This window comes from Dromaius novaehollandiae, chromosome 1 (assembly GCF_036370855.1).
Source record: "Dromaius novaehollandiae isolate bDroNov1 chromosome 1, bDroNov1.hap1, whole genome shotgun sequence".
NCBI classification, from domain to species: Eukaryota; Metazoa; Chordata; class Aves; order Casuariiformes; family Dromaiidae; genus Dromaius; species Dromaius novaehollandiae.
In genome coordinates this window covers 46,989,934-47,013,249 of record NC_088098.1, presented here as the reverse complement: position 1 = coordinate 47,013,249, position 23,316 = coordinate 46,989,934, and the positions used below count along the sequence as shown (strand labels likewise).

The window sequence follows — 23,316 nt, the reverse complement described above, 5'->3', positions numbered from 1 at the left end:
TGTCAGATTTTGGTGTTGCAGCTGGATAAAATTCTAGAGGGTAGAAGTTAGGGAGATTGCTGCTCGTGTTTTCTAAGCTGACCTCTACAATGGGGGCACAGACTATGGTGCACTTTAATGGGGCTTTGATGTAAAAGACTTGGCATCAGTTCTAAATTCTTTTTGATTCATCTTTAATACAGCAGGCACCCTTTATCTTGTTTTGTCTATTTTTATACTGTTTAGTAATAGTTACCTTCCTTTATAAATTTTTCTTTAAGTAGCTCTGCATGGAGAGGTTACACAGGGATGTAAAGCATTAATACTGTGCAATTGAATCAAAACCAAAATGTGATCCGAGTAGTGCTGAAGTCCATTGCAATATTTTCATTGACACCAGTGGCCTATAGAACAAATCTGAAATGAATTAGAAATGCCTTATGGAAAATTTTTTACCTATTTAATAAGTGTTCTTTACAGGGTGGTAGATGCTACTTCCAGTTTGTATTGTAGTCTCATCTACTTAAATTTACCAGGGAGGTATTAGTTGGTTTTCATCTTTGTTGTTTTTCTTTAAATCAATAGTCTTGTAGCAGATTTGGCTAAAAGTATATGGAAACCTATTTAGTTTTCCATCGAAGGTTGTAACAAAGGTGGCAGCCAAGAAACTGTGGCTTTTTGTTTTTTTGTTTTTTTTTTTAATTGTATTGCTAAGGATTGCAACAATTGAACACTTTAAGCCATTATCTATGTCATGTGTTCTAACAGAAATTAATAGAACTGTCTTTCAAAAAGGCTATTCACACAAGATACTACATTACTGGCTTCTTAAGCAGGCATAAGAAAAGTTTTCTATTGAATTGGCAATAATCTTGTGTTTAAAGTGAGACTTTTCAGCTGAAGGTGAATCACTGATGGAAGTCGGTATTCTAAAAACTGGGAAAACTGCAGTGCTCTGAAGTCAGTTTAGGTGAGCACGAGGTGTAAATTTAGAAGATGAAATGAAGCTTTAGGAAAGCGTTGGTGGAAACAGAAGTCCTCCACTCTGAAAGGAAAAACTTCGTTGCCTACCACCACCAAAAAAGCCCTCCAAATTTAGGTAAGTAACACAGCTTACAGGAGACGTGAGGAGTCAGTGCTTTGGGGGTCTGTAGACTTTTCATTTTTAAATCTAAATGACTTTTTAGAGTGTGCTTTTAGTTCTACACCACTAGAAACACTGACAGGAAGAGAAGCCTCATTAGGAAAAGTTGAGGTGGCAAGTTTCTCTGGTTTTACAGCATTCACTTCTCTTTTTATTTTGAATGACTTCAGTACTTCTTGTACGGAAATTACAGTTAAGGTAGTGCTCATTGTTCAAATGCAAAATGATATGAATATGCAGAAAGTGTGCTGCTTTATACCAGCGTGTCTGGACAGGTAAGTGACACCCAAAGATCGAACTGACTCATGGATTTTTGTAATTCAGAGCAATACCGCTTGGTAGCCTATGTCTGTACGTTTGCTAAGGACTTCCAAAGATTCATTGCTTTACTCTCACTTCCTAGGAGATAAATTTAAATCAAACAGGAGGTAAAGATTTGTTGGGCTCCGATGACTGTATTTTGCATTACAGTAGACTTTGGCTTTGGTTTAAAGCTGCAGGAAAAAAATGGAACTGAGTAGGATCAAACCTAGCACTAGCCTTGAAAAGACACTTCTTAGAAAATCTAAATGAGCAGATCTTGCTGAGTGAGAGTTATCTAGATCAGGTGTGAGGAATTGTTTCTCCTTCAGGAGGGCCAAATAAGGAGGGCCAATTCGCCCATGCTTTCTGTAACACTCATTGCTTCTCCCCCAGTCTGCAGCACTGCACGTTGCCTCCTGCTAAGTACCTTCTCTCTGCCGGCTTTCTCCCTGCTGCTCACAACTACCTTGTGTGAAGCCCCTTAATGGCACCACAGTAGGGGGGGCTCCTTCACCCCACTGTGGTCAACTTCTGCTTATAGACTCTGCACCCCTCAGTACCAAGCTTGCTCACTGGACTCTCCTGTGTGCCCCTGCCATGTCTCAGGGCTGAGGGGCAAGGGAAGTGGGTAGGAAGGGGACTGGGCAGCTCGTGGCAGCTTTTGGGCACGGTCAGGGTAAAGCAGCTGACAGGGAATGGAGGGATGAGTACAGAGATGTTGTGGAAGGAAGAATAGAGATGGGACTTCACATTGGCTGCCCAGAATGTAGTTACTCCTTTTTTGAAATGTGTCTAATGTTGTAGATGCTGCAAATGAGCCACAGAATTCTGTCTGAAGTAAATTTTGAAGTTATTGATTGGGATGCTTTGAATCTCCGCTTTGGTATTTGTGCTGTGTGTGGACACTGACGTATCAGCCCTTTATGTAAGTATAGAAGAAGCATGAATGAAAATCTTAAGATGATAGTAACCAACAAGGGACAGGGAGAAGTGCCTCTTGGTGCTGTGAGGGGCAAAAAACAAACAAAAAAACGCATAACAGAGGAGAAGTAAGAAAAAGTGATAAAATACTGTTCACTAGCATGACAGTGATACAGTAAAAGAAGTTGAGCAAGAAATGTACATTGCTCATCTGATAACTCTTCCGTTCAAGGCATTTTGTTAAAAGATGAAAGATAGCTTGGCTAAATGTCAGCTTTTTGAACCCTCTCTTCTCATACCTGCACAAGTTCTACTCTGGTCACCAGTAATGCTCTGATCCGTTGAGTTACGAAGAGGATGCATCCTGTATTACTGGCCTTTGGACTCTCTTCAGTCTGGTAAAATCAACTTGACTGTACTTCTTGAATTATAGATCTGGCTTGCTTTTTTTTGTTTATACTTAAACCACTCAGAAGAACCTGCTGTGTGTCAAAACAAGCGTGAAAATGTGGGTTTGGCTAGAGTCAGGCTACAAGTTCATTCCAAAGGCCAGATGTCGTTGTTTTGTTTCTCTTGATCCCACACAGATGATTTGAAATTAAAATAAAATGTGTTAGTGCTTGTTATTACTCCAGTTACTGATGTGTACGTGTAATATGAGAGTGTGTGGTTCTTATTTTATTTAACATCTTTGTTTTACTGTCAGGAATCACACTGTTCTGTGTCATGGTTGTCCATGATATTTATTGCCAGACCTGCAAAATATCTCTTCACCTCCTCATCAAGTTTTTGATTTCTCTCTTTCCTACTGTGCCCTTGAAAAAGGGGTGGTTTTTGTTCAATTTCCCCCCTTTCTTAAGAGAGAAACCTGGCTTCATCTCCTCACCTGTAATGAGCCCTGTTCTGGAGCAAATTACACAATTTCAGTTCTGATGAACAAAAGGGTGACAGCCTGCTCCTAAGAATATCCCTTTAACTTTTATCTTAGAAGTCTCTTTTAAAGCCAGGCATTAAATGACAACAGACTGATTCAGCAGCTGCCAGGTTCCTGTTGTGCTAAAATTGATCCAGAAGGTTGATAGTGAGTCTGCCATATTCTGAAATTGGTGCCTTGCTCTGCTTTTCGTGAAGGTCCATAGAGTGGTGCACATGGATTCTTCAGAGAGTCTTCACACGTGGATTTGTGCAAAGGGTGAGACTCCGGCCCTTCTGAAATGCAGCATCATCACAAGCAGGTGTTGTTGGTCCCGATGAGGGTCTGTGACTTGTACAAGTATTATGCTGCTTCTGTCCTGTGCAAGTGGATTGCATTTGGTAGGTTTTTGTGCCGAGGGCATGGAAGGAGCTGTGAATGTGAGAGAGTGAAGGCATTTCTTATAGTGGTGAGGAAGGTTCAAGAAAAAGAGAATAATGAAGACAGTAAGACAGTCTTTGACAGTCAGCAAGAATTTCTCCTCTGCTTGCCAGTAGGTATGTCTAAAATTCTGAGGCTGCCCTTGTGGGTCCTTGCATGCTTTGTTCCTATAAATTGTAGGGATGTAATCCTAAGCAGCATGTCTTGTGGAATATGAGGGAGCATTACTGTCTTTAAGAGTTAGATGCTTACTAGTGAAGGAGGCGTGCTGTTATAAGGTCATTCTGTTGTCTCTCCAGTGTTAACTTCCATGGTATTCTCTCTCTTCTGTGCAGGGAGAGATCTTATTGAGTAAATCTTTTATTTCTGATTTTTTTATGCAGCCAGCTTCCTACAGTTTTCTACCTGAGGGGCATCATTGTGTCCTGCAATATCAATTTAATGTAGAAAAAAGATGCAGCTTTCTTTTCTGTGTTGTTTTTTGCCTCCAAGGAAGACTCCCCCACTCCCCCCCCCCCCCCCAAACACAGAGCAGAACTGGAAAATCTTGAATCGCAGATAAATATTTGGGAGGAAGAGTAAGATATGAACTGACAAAACTTGATCTGGAAGCCATCAAATGGAAACTATAGTGATTTTTTTTTCGTAAAACTTGGTATTAGGCTTTTGTTTGTGATTTGTTGATGCCAGAAGCTATGATATTCTTACTCTTTTAGGTTTGGGAAGCTGGGCTCTGAGGATTTATCTGAGTGCAGTAGCTTACAAATTGTTCTTTCACAAAATGTATTGACTTGTGTTGCTGCTTTTCATGCATACCTTAGGTGTGATTTCTCAGTTACTAGTGAATGTGTACGTTTCACTGTAGCGTATTCACAAACTGCTCTTTAATTTTGAAGAAGTGCTCTCACAACGAAGATACACCCAACCATGGTGTTTTGAAACAAATAGCCAAGCTCACTTGTTCGTGTTTGGACTTGAGTGAGTCAACTAGTATAACCTTTGTGTGCTTTGTGCCATTATGTGGTGTGACAGGTAATGTCAGAGAAGGTTGAAGTTCAGTGGTTTGCTTGAAGATAATCCATGTTTTGAAGTGAAGTCTAGACTTTCAAGAGGTGGTGACAATGGTAGCCTAAGGCTCTGCAGGCATGGCTTCAGTGTTCTCTGGCAGCTCTCAGCCTCTATGTAATGATGGGCAAGTCACTTCACCTCTTGGAAGATGACATGACATCTGTGAGGAAGGGATAAATGCTGTGAAGGACACACATTTCAGAGCTGTTAGCCATTTGGATGAATTCTTTAAAAAAACAAACTCAGATGTTTGGAGCTCCAAAAACACTCGATGGATGCACATTCCTGCTTTCCATGTCAGATAGATGTTTAAGGAGACTATCTCGCATAGATGGTTCTTCCTTCAAAATTTTATAAGCCTTATGTAACTTTGAAATTGGGCATCTACTTGTAAGCTAGTCGTGTAGGGTCCCACTCTGTAGTTGAGAGAGGGATACAGCTCTTGTGGGTGATCTATTTGATCTCTGATTTGGAGGATGAAACTTAGATGACTAGTTTAAACTAAATCATATAAAGGTGGACATCTGAAGCTGGGTGAGATAAAATCCACTCTAAATAGCTCTGTGATAGTGGGTATTGCAGGCACCACAGAAAAGATGCAAGTTCCACCATTTTTCATGCGGTGTGGAACTAGATCTATGTACTGAATATCTAGGTATCTGTGCCAAATCAACTTGACTCTTGACGTGACCTTTTAAATTCTCTGTATTAGGTTGACAAGGAAAAGGCTTTTCTGGCTCTCCTCACACAGTAAGTTCTTAATATTATTGAATCGTCTTTTCACTTATGCATAACTGCATTATTTTAGGAAAACTTTTTTTTGATCTTTATCTTTTGCCAGTTTTGCCATTATGTGTAGAAACTATTGGTCTCTGGCTGCTCAGAAATTTGGCAGTACAGGAAGTTACCTTTCCTTTTCCTTTCTCTCTCTCTTTTGGCTCAGTTATGATTATTATAGAGTGCTCTTGTTGTGAGTACTGTATCTCTGTGATTGACCAATAAACCCCTACAATGGAAGAAGGCTCAGAGGAGATGGGCAGGGGCATTTTGCCCATGAAGCTCAGGGAAGAATGTAGGGAGTGACTGACTACAGCTGTTGCAAAGAAAACTGAATTTATCTCCACACACAGAGGACTGGAGGGTGGTAGATAAATGGCTGTATCAGTTGAGTGGATCAACTGACCGTATCACAGTTGAGTGGATCAACTGGTGGTGTAAATATTTTTCCCTGAGTTAACCAAAAGAGTGTGAATGTCTCCATGAGTTAGCCAGACCAACATGGGGGGAAGTGTATATGTGCCTCAGCCCACCACAGAGTATAAAAACCTGAACTAACAAAAACTTTGAAAAGAGTAACGGGCTCGAGCTAGTTTCAACTCACGTATTCCTTCTCAGCAACTGGGGATGCCCAGTGTCACGATGGTAACCATATTATAGAGACCAGTAATGGGAATCACATTTGTATTGTGATCTGAATGTATATTGCGATTGCTATATTCTGCTAAGTGTAACTTATGCTTGTGTTGTGATTTCAGTATATTGCCATATCACTCCTCTAATTCAAAATCCCAAGTAATGTCAAATATCTTCAAATAAATAATTTTGATATTGAACATTACACCCTCCATGCATAGAATATCTAAAAGAAGCTGGTAAGACAGTGTTGGACTCTGATGACCTCAGAGAAATGCAGGCTTTCCTCTCTGTAGTTAAACCAGAACTAGGTTGCAGAAGGATTGATTTTTTTTATTATTATTATTTTAACAAAGGAAGAAAGGAGAAAGAATACCAATAAGAAATAGAAAATGGAATGAAACAGAAGAATCTGAGTTTATCTTATCTTTGCTGCATGAAAGTAAAAGATTTTTTCTGTGAGTCTGAGCTCTTATTCTGCTAGAGTGGCACGTGCTTCTGATAATGTTAGATTTGGCACTGTTTTTCATTTTGCTAGTGGTGCATTGAATTGGAATTGGACTGATACTGAGTTGTGTTTTCTTGTGGGGGACTGATTGTAGATGAGCTAGAACACTACAGGGGGGCACTCCTGTCAGCTGTGACCTACTCTTGAGTAAATCAGCAGCAACACTGGTAATTTCAGTAGTATAGGATTAGGCCTTCTGCAGACACTATTTGTAGTAATTTCATTAATGAAAATGGGCTTTTATGAACTTTTAGTATGGCAGTAAGTAGTCAGAAAGAGGCATGCTTTCAGTCACGGGAGCTGGGAGCACAGAGGCACAGTGTAAAGTACTTGTATTGTCTTGTTATAGGTGTTTCTGATGCCAAAAAAAAAAAAAAAAAAAAAGGATTCTTTCAGCAAGGTAGACATCATAAGGTTCAGAAATTCAGGACTTGATTTTAAAAAAGCCCAAAGCAGAAATTTCTATAGGAGTTTCTAAAACATAGCATTGGAAAGTGTGGGTGAAATTGCTTGTATATATACTGTATTTCTTGGGTTTGAAGTAATCTAATTTTTTTTCAGTAAATTTTTTCCATTAGTTTAAGGAGTTCAGCTTGGCCTTGCCTGATCTATAGCAAAAGATGTAATGGTAGGTTATATTAGACAGTTGCTTATTTCTCATCTGTTTGCCAAACAGGCCTCAGTCCACCTTAACCTTTTTGGCAGGGTGTCCCAATTAAAGGGCATCCTGTATAAGAAGCATATCTCAAATCTAAGGTATACTAAGACTAGTTTTTTAAGACTAGGATGTGAAAGTTGTATAGCAGTTGAGAAAACATAGCAAGTCTTCAGAGCATGGTAAGAAGTGCTGTGCAGTAAGTTCTCGATGTCATTGTTACATGTTTACACGAGACTACTTTATGCTGAGATGCTGGCAAGTATTAGTGCTCTCATGCTCATTTTGTAAGGTAGCTGCAGCTGAAGAAGAAAACTGTATAGCACAGACACAAGGGCCGAAGGGCACAGAAGGCTGAAGTTTGAGTTGGAAAGATTTCTTTAGCCCAATTGTCTTGGAGCTCTACTCTTATGTTAAAGCATGTATAGAATTTGTAATCAATGGCTCCAAGAGAGGTCCAGAACAGAGGCTGCCTGAGAAAATACGTAACTTTACTTGCACTCCTTTTGGAAGAAGGATGATACTGTGTGCTGTTTTTATTAACTTTTAGTCTTTATGATGTTTTTCTAATTTCCTCTATTTAAATTTTCAAAGTAAGAATGCATTAGTTCTGCCTGTAAGTGCTCCTTCAGCACTGATACGTGCATGGGGAATTGCAGCACCAGTCGTTCCTGCAGAAGTGTACCTCGCTCTGCCGCTTTCCCTCACCTTATCTTTCTCTAGTAATAAGAAAACAAAGGCTGTTCAGCCTTGCACCGTTTCTAGGGGTGCTGATTGAATTAACTGGTACTGAAGTTGTTAATATGGATACTGAAATGTTAACTGAGAACTTGAGTTAAAATATGCATTTGAAAAAGCACATAATGTAGTTTTGTGTGTAAAACAAAAAAACCCTCCTATCCTGGTTTCCTTTTTTTACAGACTTGTATCTATTTTTAGGAAAATGAAAGACTACAATTAATTTGTAGGCTGTCTAATAGAGTAACTTTAAGACATCACAGAGTTAATTCATTTTATTAATATCCATTAAAAATAGTTGACTCCTTCATGCCTATTTTTAAGAAGAATTTTTTTTCTCTGATTACATCCAGTGTACTTTGCTAATTTTAGGGGTGTGAACTCCTCATGGTTTAGGGAGTCAAAGTTTTAATGGCTGCTTCTGAATACTTGTTTAAAATTCATCACTATATGTTTCTGTGTAAGGCCAAATATGTTGCTTATGATGTTGCTTTGACTAACAGGTTGAATGACTGATAAAAATGTGATTTTGTTAAAGCAGGGTTTGTGAAATGGAAATGGGAAGAAATTCTCATTCTAAGCTGGTTGTGAGAAGTGTCATCTCATGTCTTCATATATTGAATCACCGTATTGGTGTGTTTCAATGCTACAGAGTTAGGATTAGAATGCAAGTATTGTATTTGAACTGACTTTTTGAAGCTTCCATATAAGTAGTAGTGAACTTGGCATATATTTTACTAGCAAATGCACAAAGTAATATCTTTATTTCCTGCAGCAATTATTCTTTGCTAAACTTGGGGAAGCTTTAATTTTAGAACAGTAGTAGAACAGCCTGGTACCATCCAGCGCTGTGATTAACATACTGGAAAGGTTCAGTTCCTATTGCCATGAGAGTTCTCTGAGCAAGTTGCGTCACTGTCTGAAATGTCTTTCCCTCCTGGGACAGGCAGGGCTATCTGTTGTCATTACCTTTGCAAGAAGATTTAGGAGACAGTCATGTTAACAAAGGTACAAAGTGTCCTCGATTCAACAACTCATTTCCAAACAGAAAAAACTCTGGCAGTATTGCAGCAGATTTTTTTTGTTGTTGTTTGTGGTGGTGTTTGGGGTGGGCAGGGGGGGCATTATGTTCGAAAGTATTCCTTAGGCCAACGCTATGCTCAGCTTTCTTCTGCCAGAGTAATCTTTGTGCTGTTTATTCAGCCCTTTTGTTGCCTTAAAAAGGGAGAATGACTAAAGATGATGCTTGTGGCTTATCTGAAGTTGTAAGTATGTATTATATATTCTCTTACGTTGTACTTTTTTTGAAATGCAAACAAACTGAAAATGTGAAAATATTGTAGTGTTCTGGTGTTTGAACTTCCCACAAGACACATTTCTATTTTTAATCTCCTTTTTCTGAATTGTTATGCCATGTCATCCCCCTCTTCCCACCAAAGTAATAGACTGTCTCTACTGTATAAAGCTCTTCTCTGGCAAGGTGTGTTCTTCATGCAACATAGCTCTCTAGAGATAACAGTTGTTTTGACTGGACTCAAAATTTGATATTCTTGGTATGCTGGATATTATGCTTACAGGTACCGAACAAAGTGTCCTAATTGCTAGATGTCAGTTAAAAATGACCAATTTGTACCTAAATATGTATTTTCAGTAGTAACAGTTACAGATTTACAGTTGTCTGTGTTTTGTGGGAGGGGAGAAGAGAGGATGAGGATGTAATTTTATTGCTAGGTGACTTTTTCTCGCTCTCTCATTGTCATTTTTTATGTGGAAACATGCTTGTGAAGTTATACTGTGTGAAACATATGGAACTGTTTGAAGCTAATATGATTTTTTTTCGTGTTTTTGAAGTACTGACTTAAACACGAGCTTTATCTTATACCAGTTCCTGATGTTTTCCATCTCTGAGGAAACTTGCATAGAGATTTTAGCTTAGCATCTTTGTTATGAAAGGCAGAAGATGAGAGAATAGGCATTAGGGCTATGAAGATCCGGATGTCGATATTAATCCTTGCTCACCTGGAAGCCACCACAAGAACAGAGAATTTTATTGCTGTTGGCTCAGGGCATATCCTTTTTGGGGACTGAATAGCCGGTGTGAATTTTAAAAGCAGCGTGTATTAAATACTTTTATTTAAAACATCAGTATTTCAGTGGCTAGACTGTCTCTACTTTTGCATGTGATGTCATGAATTGGCCTGAAATCTCATAAACTGAATTGTTTTCAGTGATTGGAGTTTTAGCAGTCCTTAGATTTGGTAACAAAGAACCTGTGCTATCATCTTGGCCTGAATTTTTCATAACATTAAAGAAAACCCATAAACCCTCTAGGCAGCACTAAAAGATGCATCATATTACAGCTTTAAATCCTGTCCAGACTACCTTTGGTTTAACCAAAGGATGGACACTGCCAGCTAATATGGTCTGTTATCTTAGCAAAAGTGACTACCCATTGCTTAGAATATCAGTGTGGCCTTAAGTCAAACACTCTTTATAGTGCTGCATGATAACTTAATTATATGCTAAATAGGAGATTTCACCGGAGACAGGTGAAGAGAAGAGAGATGGGGTTAGAGATGGTTAATAGTCTTGAAAAGTAATAGACCCTATTCCTCTTTTAGCAAAGAGAGGAATTTGGGTTTTCATTTAATGTATGTCATCCTGCACCTATGTACCAGTAACAAGGAGAATTGGTTTAAGTCGAGTTGGATATAGAGGAGAAAGACCTAAGTGTGAGTAAAGCTAGGCTGGGAAACAAAATAAGCTTTTTATCCATGGAAAGAGTAATGTTTGGAAATTAGTTTCCAAACTTGAGTAGCAGGAAAAATACATGATGGCTTTTTAAAAGGAAGCCTGACAAGTTTATGAATATAACTTTTCAATGTTAGGAGCCATGAGGTTCCTGTGTTCCTGTCTTGGAAATTGTTTTACATTTTTTCCTGAGGCTTTTACATCACTCAGTTATGTTCAAGTGAGTATATTCCACTTAATTAATTTGATGTGGATTCAGCTAAGTCTGAGAGGAGACTAGAGACTTCAAGGATAATGAGCCTGGCTATCTTGTGAAAATAATTTTTTGTCTTCTCACCAGGTACTTACTTTCTCTTCCAGGGAGTGAAAATCAGAGAGAACTCGCCTGATACCTGCTGGCTAGCAGGCTGGCTGGTCAGTATGCATATAGTTTGAGATTATCCACAGAAAACGCTGTCTTGCCCACCTGCCAGTCCAGAAAGGTTATTCAAGGGACACTAAAGAAGTTGGAGACATTCTTAAAGTCACAGGAGGAAGCAGAAAATACGCTGGTGTTTTGGGGACGTAGAGATTCTGAAGATACTTGTTAGGAGAGCGTATCTGGTAGCCTGATAAGAGCTGAGGCTGCTGCAGTTCCATGCCCCAGGTCCAACCACTAGCAAGGCTGAGCATGTATTTGCAGGTCACACACCAAGGAGCACACATATACAACATGTATATGCATGGCTGGCCACACAGGTCAGTACAGACAAACACACTCAGCACTCACAAAAACCACACCAGGGGCCCCATCCTGTTGCCCTCTCTGGCTGATCAGGAGGAAGGTCTGTTAGTAGGACTTACGTATATACTTATGTACAATGTGGATCTCTCCGGCAGCTGGGCTTAGACATTCAGTCCTCCCAGTAGCTGGTCCCTGGATCCCTGGTCTCCCTCTCCCCAGTTGCTGGCACCTGGACAAATGAGCCCCTGAGGCCTGCAGCCCCAGTCCATGGCTGGTACAGGCCACCTTGTGGCCTGCTCCCCCCCATGCTCAGGTCTCAGTTGACCCCCGAACCCCATGGTCTCTTTGACAGCCAGGACTCCCCTGGTCCCTCTGGTAGCCAACTCCCCCTGTGGGCTCGCCCTTGGAGACAAGAGAGAGAGAGATCTCCCATTTGATCCCAGACTCCACAGAATTTGGCCAGGACTCCCCTGCTCCCTCTAGTAGCCATACACACACCTGACTCAGGTCAATTGAGCTACTCACTGGTTAGTCCGGCTTGATATTTTTTTAAGCGACCACACACTGACTTGCATGCCTGCCCTTGCTCCAGTTGCCAGCAGCACACGCATGTGTAGGCCCCTCTAACCTGTGGTCTGACTCTGGTTGCTGGCACTTAGACCTCTGTACACACGCATGCACACAAAATAGTGTCTTTCACACAGGAAAACAGAGAAGGAATCTGAGAAGACAGTAGAACAGACTGTGCTCATCAGGCACAGGGCCAGACAAGTGCACTGGCCAGCAACCTGTTTATAGGTGACTGGCCCTTTTATCCCCTTTTTGCTCTATTTTCCCACATTCCTGCCTCCCCAAACCTTTATTCCTCCTTTTCCCCACCTTTAGTTCCTCCTCAAAACATCTCATAATAAGTCCTGTGCAATTCTGAAATGCTCTCCCACAACATCCCAGGTGTCCCATACCACTAGGCGGTCACCCCTCAGTCTGGAAGGTGTTTCTCATCTTGTTGACAGGGTGTCCATTCTCTGAGCAGGTAATTTGGGTTCCTACCTTGCTGTTGTGCCTCTGCACTCCTCTGTGCTTGTGGTGATGAGCCTTTGATGGGCCAATTGCTCTCCTGTGATGGGCCTGGGAGTAGCCGAGGCAGGTTCCCGTACCTGCCATCGTCTCTCTCTGCTGCTTTGTGTATGCTTGTCGCATAACCTAACGCTATTGAAGTGTAGGGAGTGAAGGGACCGGGGAGGATGTTGCTGGGGTTGTTGCTGTAATAGACAAGAGTCCGGTGTCTGTATGATACTGCATTTCACTTCTTGCTGACATAATGCCTCTGCTGGATTGTGGGGGTTTATGAAGCAGACTGTCGCTGCCTGTTCTTCTCTATCAATTCGAATGTGTCCAGGGGAAAACAGCCATTGTTCCATGTTGCTATTCAAGTTGGGCAAAGGTTCAAATCTGTGAGAGGTAGTAGATAAGCTTGCATTACAAAATACCTTCAAAAATTCGGTTCATGGTAGAGAACTATGTCAGATCCCCCATCTCACTGTTTTCCACAAGCAGATATTACTAATTTTTCCCAGTTCAAGTGAAATTACTATGCTAAACTGCTTAATTACCTGTCCAATCCAATTAATGATGGGTATGCCTTAATTTTGTCTAAGTGTTAGACTAAAATATATTTACTGTAGCACTCTCTGCTAGTTGCTAGTCCTGATACTTTCCAGGTGTATTGGAAAAAGTTATATGATGGATAGGATGCTGCTGGAGTTTGTAGTAGTGGAGTTGGTAGGGTGATTTAAGCCAATCACAAATTCTTGCTTAAAGAAAAATGAATGGTCTATTACCGCATAGATGTTCTTGCCCGTAGTGCACACCAGTTCAAGCATTAAGTCACAGCACAACAGAAAATTAATGTTCCAGAGGCATCCAGTCTCATATAAAAAATGGATTGGCTAGACTTTGTGGGCATATGTGGTTTCTAGCAGTGATTTAGAGACATTATTGGAAAACATGTACTACTTGTCATAGTAATTTTTGTTCGGTTGTCAAGTCTCAGTTGCAGGAGAACTGGGCTGCTAGTGTCCTTAAAGCAGTTACTGATGCTTGCTCTTTGAACTGCAGGCAACTTGCTTGACTGTCCAGGCTGTGCTTAGATGTGAGGTTTCCAATTTAATTTCTTTGGCAACCTTAGAAGCAGAGGCCTGCTTGCTGATGGCCTGTTCTGAGCAAAGTCTGGTCCTGCTACTAGATGGTGCCTGATGCTGCAGTCTTTGGAGCAACCATCAGTTTGCGTGTCATCCTGCAGAAGAGTTCTTCCTATCTCTTTCTGTGGAAACATTTTTAATTGTCTGTGGGGTCCTTAGTGCATTGCATTACTAACAATCACGGTTGCCTTCAGAGGGAGCGCAGCATTGGTGTTGAATCAAGTTATCCATCTCGTGGTAGGTGCACAAGGTGCTGGTGCTTATCCAGCCACTGAGCAGATGTAACACGTGCCCTCTGACAGTGTCCATTTCCTTCCCATGGAGCTCCCCTACCAGAGGCAGCTTCATACTCTAACTTGACTTCAGGTTATGATACGGGTTGCCTGGTGATGAACTGACAAAGTATGCTAATAACGAAAGCTCTGTTAATAGTCTGGTCTAGTGGCTTGGGTTAATGTGTTCTAGCATCTTTACTGTCATATTGGACTGTAGAAAGAGAAAGTGTGCCTCTCTGTGAGAGAGCTCTGTGGGAACACTGAGAAGGTAAGTTTGATTTGAACACTGCTTCCTAGCTGACTCTGGCACTCTTCACAGCAAACAGGTGGCCAGAGAACAGCACTGTGAACAAAGGTATAGACGACTGAAACGAGGTGATAGTGCGCCTTTGGGTGGGCAGAACACGTCGGGTAAAGAAGATGATAGTGACAGCAACTGCTTTGCTCATGCTGCAGTGCTCAGTCAAGGTGCTGTCTGCCACCACTGACGTGCACAGTTATTTTTGAACCCACTGCGTTTTGATGTCCCTGTTTCCTAATACATCACTAGTCTTTTCATTGAGAACAAATGCCACAGAAAGTGGGTTCTGTGTTTGTGATGATACGTATAGAACGTGTCACTGAAATGTTAGGCTAGGGCCAGTTCCATTTTATTTTCTTTTTGACATTTTCTGTGGTTGCATTTGTTACTGGAAACAAAAATCATAGCATTAGTTTTAAGCAGTTGTTGGTCTTTTTCTCCCCACATACATGTTCTGTGAATTAATTTAAGGTTCACAAAAGACTGGTGCTAACTAAATTTGGATATATACTTCATGTGGCATGGGATATATAGAAGATTCTTGTCAATCTGTGTTCTGAATTCTATTTCCAAGAATATGGTGGGTTCGTTGTTCTCTCTCTCTCTTTCTCTTTTGTTTATGTATGTATTTTTTATTCAGTAGACACACTTAATCCGGTTTGACAGTGTTTTATGGTCTTCAGGTGCATGGCATAGTGATGCTCATGGTCCTTCTTGTGACAATTTGGATTCATCAGTGCTTGAGACTGCAAGAGGCACTTGATCTTAGTCAAGCATTTGAAATTATTTTCTGCACTGCTTAGCTGACACATGGTTTGGAAGAACAGTCTTTACTGAAGTGGCTCTGGTTGCTGCTTCTGAAACTCTGGATCGAGGTGCCTTGACAGAGCTTTGGGGATTTTCAGTATGCTCCGTTTCTGTGCATGGCATTAATATTTCACTTTCATGAGCACTGAAGCAAGAAAATCATGACCTTCATAAAAAATTAAACAAATGTTGCTTTTTTTGGAATGGATTGTTGCAATCTTACACACTGTTAAGTGTTTAAAGACTGGCTATATATAGTGTATTTTCATTAAAAAAATAAATTCTCCCTTTTAATAACCACACTCAGTTTTACTACATACAGGGCTGGATATTCTAGGTAGCTTTTTAGCTCCAGCTTCTATTTTCCTTGCCAAAACTTAAGCAACCATGTTAAGATTCATCATCTGTAGAACTGAAGCTTAAGTTGATACAGAAATCTTTTTTCAGAGCTTTTCTATTACCTTTTCTAATACCTGACATACAGAGCAGGATTGTCCACTAAAGTGTTCCAAAGGATGTAAGCTATTTTGCAGGCACTTGATTTTCTCAGATTAGTTGATGAAAATCTTTCACAAGCACACTTAATGGAAAAAAAAAAAAAAATCGGAGCTTTAAAATAACATGGACTGCGCATCACAACTGTTAAAGTTGTTGTAACTGACCGTTTGGGATTCTTAAGTCAGGGAGTGTGTGCAGAAGAGTCCCAACAGTGACAGGCTCTTGGTGCTTAGTTCTGAGCTGGAGCGCTGTTAGCCCTCTTCAGTAGTGAATTAGGTATATAAAGCAATTCCAGCCTACCATGATATTGGAAGTAATTGGATGGAATTGCTTGAGTTAGACATCTATTGAAGATGTAAAAACAGTTTATGGAAAACAGATACTGCCTGCAGTCCACTTAAGCACTCTGGCTTGCATGCAGTACCTGTTTTCCAGTTGCTCCTGTCAATATTAGGTAGTGATGGATGTGTTTTTTGGTAAGACTCATTCAGGTCGTGGCTGGTGGGCAACATTACAGCACAATTGCTCTTTTAATGGGAGAGCTGTGTAGCTTAAACCCTCCTGATGAATAATGTATTGAAAAATTGGTCCTAAATATGGTTTTACAGGAACAGGATAAATAATAAGACTCAACGTGTTTCATGGAAATACTGCAGCTTGAGTAAACTGCTGCTGAACCCAAGGGAAGGCATCTTTTGGACACCTTGCCTATTCCCTGCTGTCTTGTCTGGTAAGCTGCTTGGGAGCCCGGGCTCTTACGCAGTCTGGTCAAGCCCTCTGCACCTCCCCAGGCAGATCAGCCCTGGGGCTGGAGGTTCCCTGCTGAAGAATAAATAGTGGAGACTAGGAACATAAAGCAACGTGCTGAAGTGCCCGCTTTCAGTGATGGCATATTTGTTCAACATGCGTCTATGGAGTGGGGCAGTTTTCCCCTTGCCAGGGATATGTCCTCATTGCTGAGCTACTGCCATACTCTCTTTTTTAATCTTCCTATAAATCTTGGGATGCAGTGGCCAGATTTTCTCAGGAGAAGCAGAGGAATGTCTTCTTTTTAACTGTCAGTTTGGTGGTTGATATGTCTTCCTCAAAGCTGTGGGTCTGCACATGTCTCAAGCTGAAGAGAGCCTGGGATCCAGCTCCTACTTACTTCACAAGCGATCCTAACCTGGAGGCTTGTCTGCCAGTTCTTTCTTTCCCCTCATGCCTGCTGCTGAAGACACTGATGACTAAACAATTGATGCCTCCCTGATGGACCTCTTTTTTCCCCATTGATTTCTGCAGTGAAGTCATGATACTGTTTGCTCTCACGCAGTTCCCCTGGCAACAGGATGTGATATCAGTACCACAGTTAGATGACTATTATGAAGTCATTGCAAAGAAATCTCATGGATATCAGGGGAAAAAACCTCACAGGGAAAATAAATTTCTAAGCCTGTGAAATACTGGGAAAAAGAATTCAGGAAATTACTGGCTAAGTGCATCTCATTTGAAACGGTGACATTTGCCATAGTGCTAAGTCTTCAGGCTACCTACGTTAGTTCTCTTGTAGGCTGTTTGGAATCAGGGATCTGTTTCAAGCAGCTAAAATTGCTTTTGAAGTATTACCTTCCTTCTAATCTTTGAGTGGTGCAAAGGAGACACAAAAAGATGTTGGTAATTATTTTTATTATACAAATATCAGAAAACTTTAATCTGCTTTTTAATTACTGTGAGCTTAAAAAAAGTTTGGCTAAAAAAGATGGCGAGCATATTTGCATGTGCAATTGAAATTGGTTCCTCTTCTTGTATTATCTATAGGACGGTGCCATGGTGGGTTTTAAAGCAGGTTATTTTTACATGACAAGCAAGTGGCAGCTCTGATAGCCACATAAGTAGATGGTATATAATACCTCAGCACTTAAGCTTTCAATATTGGCCTGGAGTGTTTTTGTTTTGTTTTTTTTACATGATCCCTTTCATACTTTCTTTTTTTTCCTCCATCTCTGAGGACTGAAGGTGCAGACACAAGAGGTGAGGGAGGGAAGAGAGTTTCTTCCAAGTACTGGCAGCCTCTTGGGGAAGGCTGGGTGAGTGTCAGAGCTTGTTATGTGGTATTCTGCATTCATGTTGGTTCTTATGTCTGCAGCTGCATCTTACAGCAGTTATTAACTGACTGTTAGACTCCTAGAATTAAATTCTGCTGTTGCTTTCCTTGTAAAATCATGTAAGCTAAAGAGCATACGAATGTCTGATAAGGCATCTTTTTAGATGCCTGTAGAAAGATTATATGCTTAGATAAAGAAGAATTTATTTTCTTTGAACTTCTTAAGATAAAAAATCTCAGTGGATATGACAGATTTACAGGAAGTTGTATCACTTAGGACAAATTAGATGTTTCTGTTATGAATGTTATAAAGCCAGATTGTAGTTTCCAAGACCCGTTGGCTCAGAGATGAGCAAAATCTAAATTGAGCCAGGGAATTTCAAGGAGTAGGTAAATCCTGCAGGAGTTCTGCGTGACAGGGAAGGCACCCAATTATTACAATGTATGCAGATAGAAAAGTGGGAGGGAAGAAGTTACAGGGGAGGATCTGAGAACAGCAAAGACTTCACAAAAGAGTATAGGAAAAAAAGGGAAGGGCTGAGGGAGGTAAGGGGGAAATCCAGAGCTCATGTGAGGTAGAAAGGTTATTTTGTGAGCTTTAACATAACCAGTAAGCTGTCATTTGAAGCAACATCCTCATGTGTGGCATTGCCCCATATACCAGGGAACAAAAGAGGTCCTGTAATGTCCTCTCTGAGCTTAACACTCAGAAAAATTCCAGCCCTTCCAGCTTCACCCAGAATAGCGACCGGTTCAGCTCCCCCCTGCCAAAGTAGATGCCATCATACCTTATTCGTGGATGCTGTACACACCATGGATGAGAAAGTGAAGACGTAAGAGTCTAGGTTAAGATTTGCAGGTAGCAGAATCACTACATGCAAGATGTCAGATACATGTGGTATCAGATTGAGGATGAAATTTCATCTGCGGTGGCTGCAGGATCTACCTTACATCTAAATCTAAGCACAGATCAAGTGTCTGTGGTTGTCAAAGAAACACTTTATTTTTGGTCTAACAAGAGCCCTTAAATGTTTACAACAGTGTTAGCAGTTGGGACACTTGATCTTCTGTGGGTGGAGGATCACATAATTTCATTTTGTGAATACATTCTGAGCAAGTTCAGGAGGCAACACTAACAATAAGGGAAATAAATAGATCGTGTTCTGACACTTGAAACCTGTAAATAGTTTCAAAACCAATGTGGCAGTTAATTCTTTTTTTTTCCATCCCTCTGGCTCACATTGCACTCTGATGCCTTTGTGTTGCGGGGGGAGCAAATTCCTATGGAACAGTTCATTGAGTACATCTGGCACGACTGTCTCATTGCATGCTTTGGGATACAGTGCGTCACTGGGGGTTCTCTTGGGACTAATGGAGTTTCTGTAGGTTTTGCCTTTCGGCAGGTCAGAAATACAGCTGAAACCATTCGAGCAGGTCACTTAGGAGGCAGGCATCTAGAACTACGAGCAATAGCTTTTAACTTGTACATCCCACATAAAACAATGAGAGCTCTTCAGAAGGTGATCACAAACGCATCTTGTTAACACCCCAGCTCTGATCATTCTACTCTGAAAATCTTTTGACCTTGCTAGGCTTGTTCGCTGTACAGGATGTTGGCAGGTGGGCTAGTCTGTCAGTAGTGATTTTGTGTGTGTTCATGTATAGCAGTCTCTTTCATGATCAGTCTGTGTTAGCATATCTACTGAAATAGATTAGGTTTTCTTTTAGTTGTACCATGAGATTTTTTTGACAAGGTAGCTACTCATAACTGGGGCTTTGCTTTGTAGGCTGGAAAAAAAAAAAATCTCCAGTTCGGCTAGGTTAAAACTTGCATAGAGCCTACACTGTTGTTGCCGTGTGTGTAGTGAAACTGTCTACCTCCTGCAACAATGCTGTTACGAAGATTCCTTTCCCTACAGATAATAGTAAAACTATAGGAAAACATGTGATCAGTTCTGACGTAAGAGAGTTTGAACACACTACATAGCTAATTACATTACTACATTACCAATACACTAGGTAATAAAATAGGACAGTATTGTAGGCATAGTAAGAACTTTTCCTCTTATCCAGTACTTCACGTGACCCAGAAGCCAAACTGAGAACTTGAAAAGCAGTGGTGAAATGGTGCAAACACTGTCTTACTCTACCTTATAAATGTCTCCATTTAAATACTGCTAAACCCCAACCCCAGCTCTGTGTGTTAAACAAATCTCATGCACAGCATTATGCACAAATGTACGAAAACCTGTAGTGTGCAGTCAATGCCATATAAATGCCAGAAACTTAACATCACCTTCTTCACAGTAAGGGGAGTGAAACAGCTTTTTCAAGTAGACTGCAAAATAAATGAGAAATAGTTATTATTACTAGTCTAATCTGCTTTAAATGTGCTCAACAGTTGTTATTTGGATATACTGCATTATAGTGGTCCCAGTATATGTGCGTAGATGAATCTGAAACTCTTTGAATGTATAACTCCTTTTATTTTGCTAGATCCTTGGCTTTCAGCTAGTAAACAGCCCTAACAAGCTTTTCCAATAATCTTTATAGTACCTTTTGCTTTCAGGCTGTATGACTATTGTCTAAATATTTTTAAGAGTAAATTACACAGAGAAATGTAATGCATGGTGCAGGTATTTCCATAGTGGCCTAAATGTCACTTTCTCAAAAGCCACGTTTTATAACATCTTTGTAAATTAACAAGAAAGATAATCAAAAGTAAGTAAAAAGCCTACAGACCAAATGGGACAAATAATTAGTGGTACAGTTTATATCATAAAGTTAAAATGGTGTGGCTAATATGTGGTTAATGAAACTGTTAATACCAGAATCAAATGTAGAGAAAGACTTTAAATGTGAACTTGGAGGGGAGGATCAGTTCAAGAAGTGATTTGCCATTTGGTCTTTCATCTTTTATAAAATATAAGGAACTTAAAATTTTGGGAGTTCCTTGTGTTCATGTTTTGATTCTGTTGCATGGAAGGTTTTCAGCCTAGGCAAATCACTAGGACTCATTAAAATTTCCCAAAGCATTTCATAAATGTTTGCATATTTACAAGTTTCCTTTCTAGCCGACATGGAAAATAAGCCATTTAGTGCAATTTGAGTTGCTGAAACATTAGCTATTCCTCTTCTTGTTTTTAGTTTACTACCTACTTTTCTTTCAAACCTTTATTATCAGCAGTGCTAAATTGAGCTTGCAGGAGATACTTCTTAAAATCTATTTCTGTCTAAATTTAATGCTGGTAGCAAGTACATTCCTCTACTTCGGAAAATGATTGATACTCTGGAGCCAAAATCAGAACTGAGACTAGTTTGGTGCATGTTAGACTCCTTTGTATAAAATAGGACATCTCTGACCTGTTTCTTCCCTCTTGCTCACCTGCTAGGCAGTCTGCTTTGATAGTAACGTAAATACTAGGAGCTAGAAGGCACGAGTTGGAGTAATTTCCCTTGTAATTTAAATTATAATTTCTTAGACATCCCTCTATTTGTCTGAATTCAAAGTTATATCAGCAAAAGCTTCTTAACAGTAAATACAAGTTGTTTGGGGGTAAGAGATCTAACAACTGCTCTCCATGTGCTCCTGAATTTTGGCCTTGTTTCAGGACAGTAGTTGTGAAGTCTGGACATGTATTGTTGAATTTTCAGTAAAGGAATAGGTAAAAGCATTCTTCAGAAATAATGGAATTGAAGTCAAGGTGTGACAGGCTTCATGGATGAACAAAGAGCAGTAGTTGAAAGAAAGAGTGGGGCTTGCCTCAGGAATTATTGGCACCATTGACTGGAGAAAGAGGTAAGGTGAAATTTATTTATTTGTTATACTTTGCAAGTAACTGCCTCCAGAAAGTGAGTGTACTGAACAGTCTGTTTCTTTAGGAAGAGTATCTGCAGAATGTTTTTCCATACATAACACTTAGTGTAGAATATTAACTCACTGTGTGGGAATTGTAATTAGGCTAGTATCATTTGAATCATCTCACAGAAGCCGTATTGTTGAGGGTTTAGTGGTGAATTAGGGCTTCATCTGCCTGTTTAGAGCACTAAATATCTTGATTTATAGACTGTAGTTTATGCTGGTTAAATTACTCCAAGGAAATGACCAAATGAGAGATGAAGGAAAAAATATTTAGACAATTTTATAGTGCCTCAATCTTTTAAAATAACTTTAATTATTTTTCCATTTTCAAAGGTATGAGATCTGTTTAGAATGTAATGCTGTTTACTACAGGATTCAGAAGCCTGTAGCTAAGGAAAGCTGCCTGCTCAGGTACAGAGCCCTGGCTCAGCACAGTGCCAGTGACTGTTGTCCGACTCCAAGGACAGCGTGACTCTTGTCTACTTCCTTTCCCACTGAGTTCTGCTTTGTTCCTTTTTTCTGTGCTGTTGCTATGACTGAATATGGTAATATGTTTATAAATCTTTTACACCAAAGCCAACAGGGTGATATGAAGCATGTCCTTTTAGACTGTCTGAATAGAAACTTAAGAGGGGGAAAAATGCATCTGTTTAGAAAGTTCAGAAAAAAGGGAGAGAGGCAGGCTAGGAATAGCTTGTATATCATATTGATTGTGGTTTCATTTCTAATCAAATTGTATTGGTGAATAGGCTGCTAACATCTCCACAACTCTAAAAGTAGAAAGAAATAATAGATTTTCCTATGCAGGAACCAGCCTTAAAGAAGAATTGGAGACTTGGGTTTATGTCTACATGCTTTTGGGAAAGGCTCTATCTTTAGCTTGAATGTAGGCTGAATGAATGGCATTTTCTGATGGTAATTTTTGTTCAACACTCTGAATTAAGGTTACGAGCTGCATTAAAAAGCCCATCAGGTTGATTGCGGTATTTTATGGTTTAATAAAATTGTATTGGGAAGGTAGGGAGGGAAGCCTATGACTGAGCTTCTATATCCTGCTTTAAATGGTTCTGTTGTTGTGCTATAATCGCCAAAGAACATGCGCAGCAAACCTACTCGAGTTGCGCAGCCTGTAGCTTCCTACAGAAAAGTAATAATGAGATGTGTGGAACTGTTTGACCATGACAGTCATTTGAGGGAGGCTCTCCCAGTTCTCTGTCGTTAGCTCAGGGAAGCAGTGACTTTCAATAAGCTGAAAAATAACTCTTAAAAATGCTCTAAGTATCTTCTATTGTTTTCATACACTTGGTGAAGAAGTCGATTGGTGAACTCTGTGACTCAGTTCCTGGAAGGAGTAAGTTGTGGATGGTGAGCATTTACGTGAGTGTAAGTGACAACTCGACCAAGCAGAAAAGCAATAGCCTGCACTCTTGTTTCAGAAGTGCATAATAATTATTGCTATCCTGGCCTACTGAATGCGGGTTGTGACTATAACAGAATCTGAAATATCTCTTTGCTTCGTTAGATATTTGTTGGGAATAATATGAATAACTCCTATTAGCCTTTATGCTTAGACAATACAGACAGATTTATGTTCTTCTGTAACATGTGAAGCTTCCCAGCAATGCTGGAAGAGATTCTTGGGGTGAAATACAGGTCTACACTACTATCTTATTTGAAAATCATGTCTTTACATCACTTTAGACTTATCCTTCACTGTGGAATTAATAGTGG

At 40.1% G+C, this 23,316-nt stretch overlaps 1 protein-coding gene across 5 annotated transcripts in view; it reads left to right on the top strand.

Moving 5' to 3' along the window:
* Window positions 1-23,316, top strand: part of TMCC3 (transmembrane and coiled-coil domain family 3) — a 152,816-nt gene that overhangs the window by 102,447 nt on the left and 27,053 nt on the right. The window contains exon 1 of one of the 5 annotated variants that reach the window (XM_026123208.2): window positions 2,217-2,351. The exons of the other annotated variants lie outside the window; for them this stretch is intronic. The gene's annotated coding sequence lies outside the window, so the exon portion shown is untranslated. Of the gene's footprint in view, window positions 1-2,216; window positions 2,352-23,316 lie in introns of those variants that run through there. 5 annotated transcript variants of the gene reach the window in all.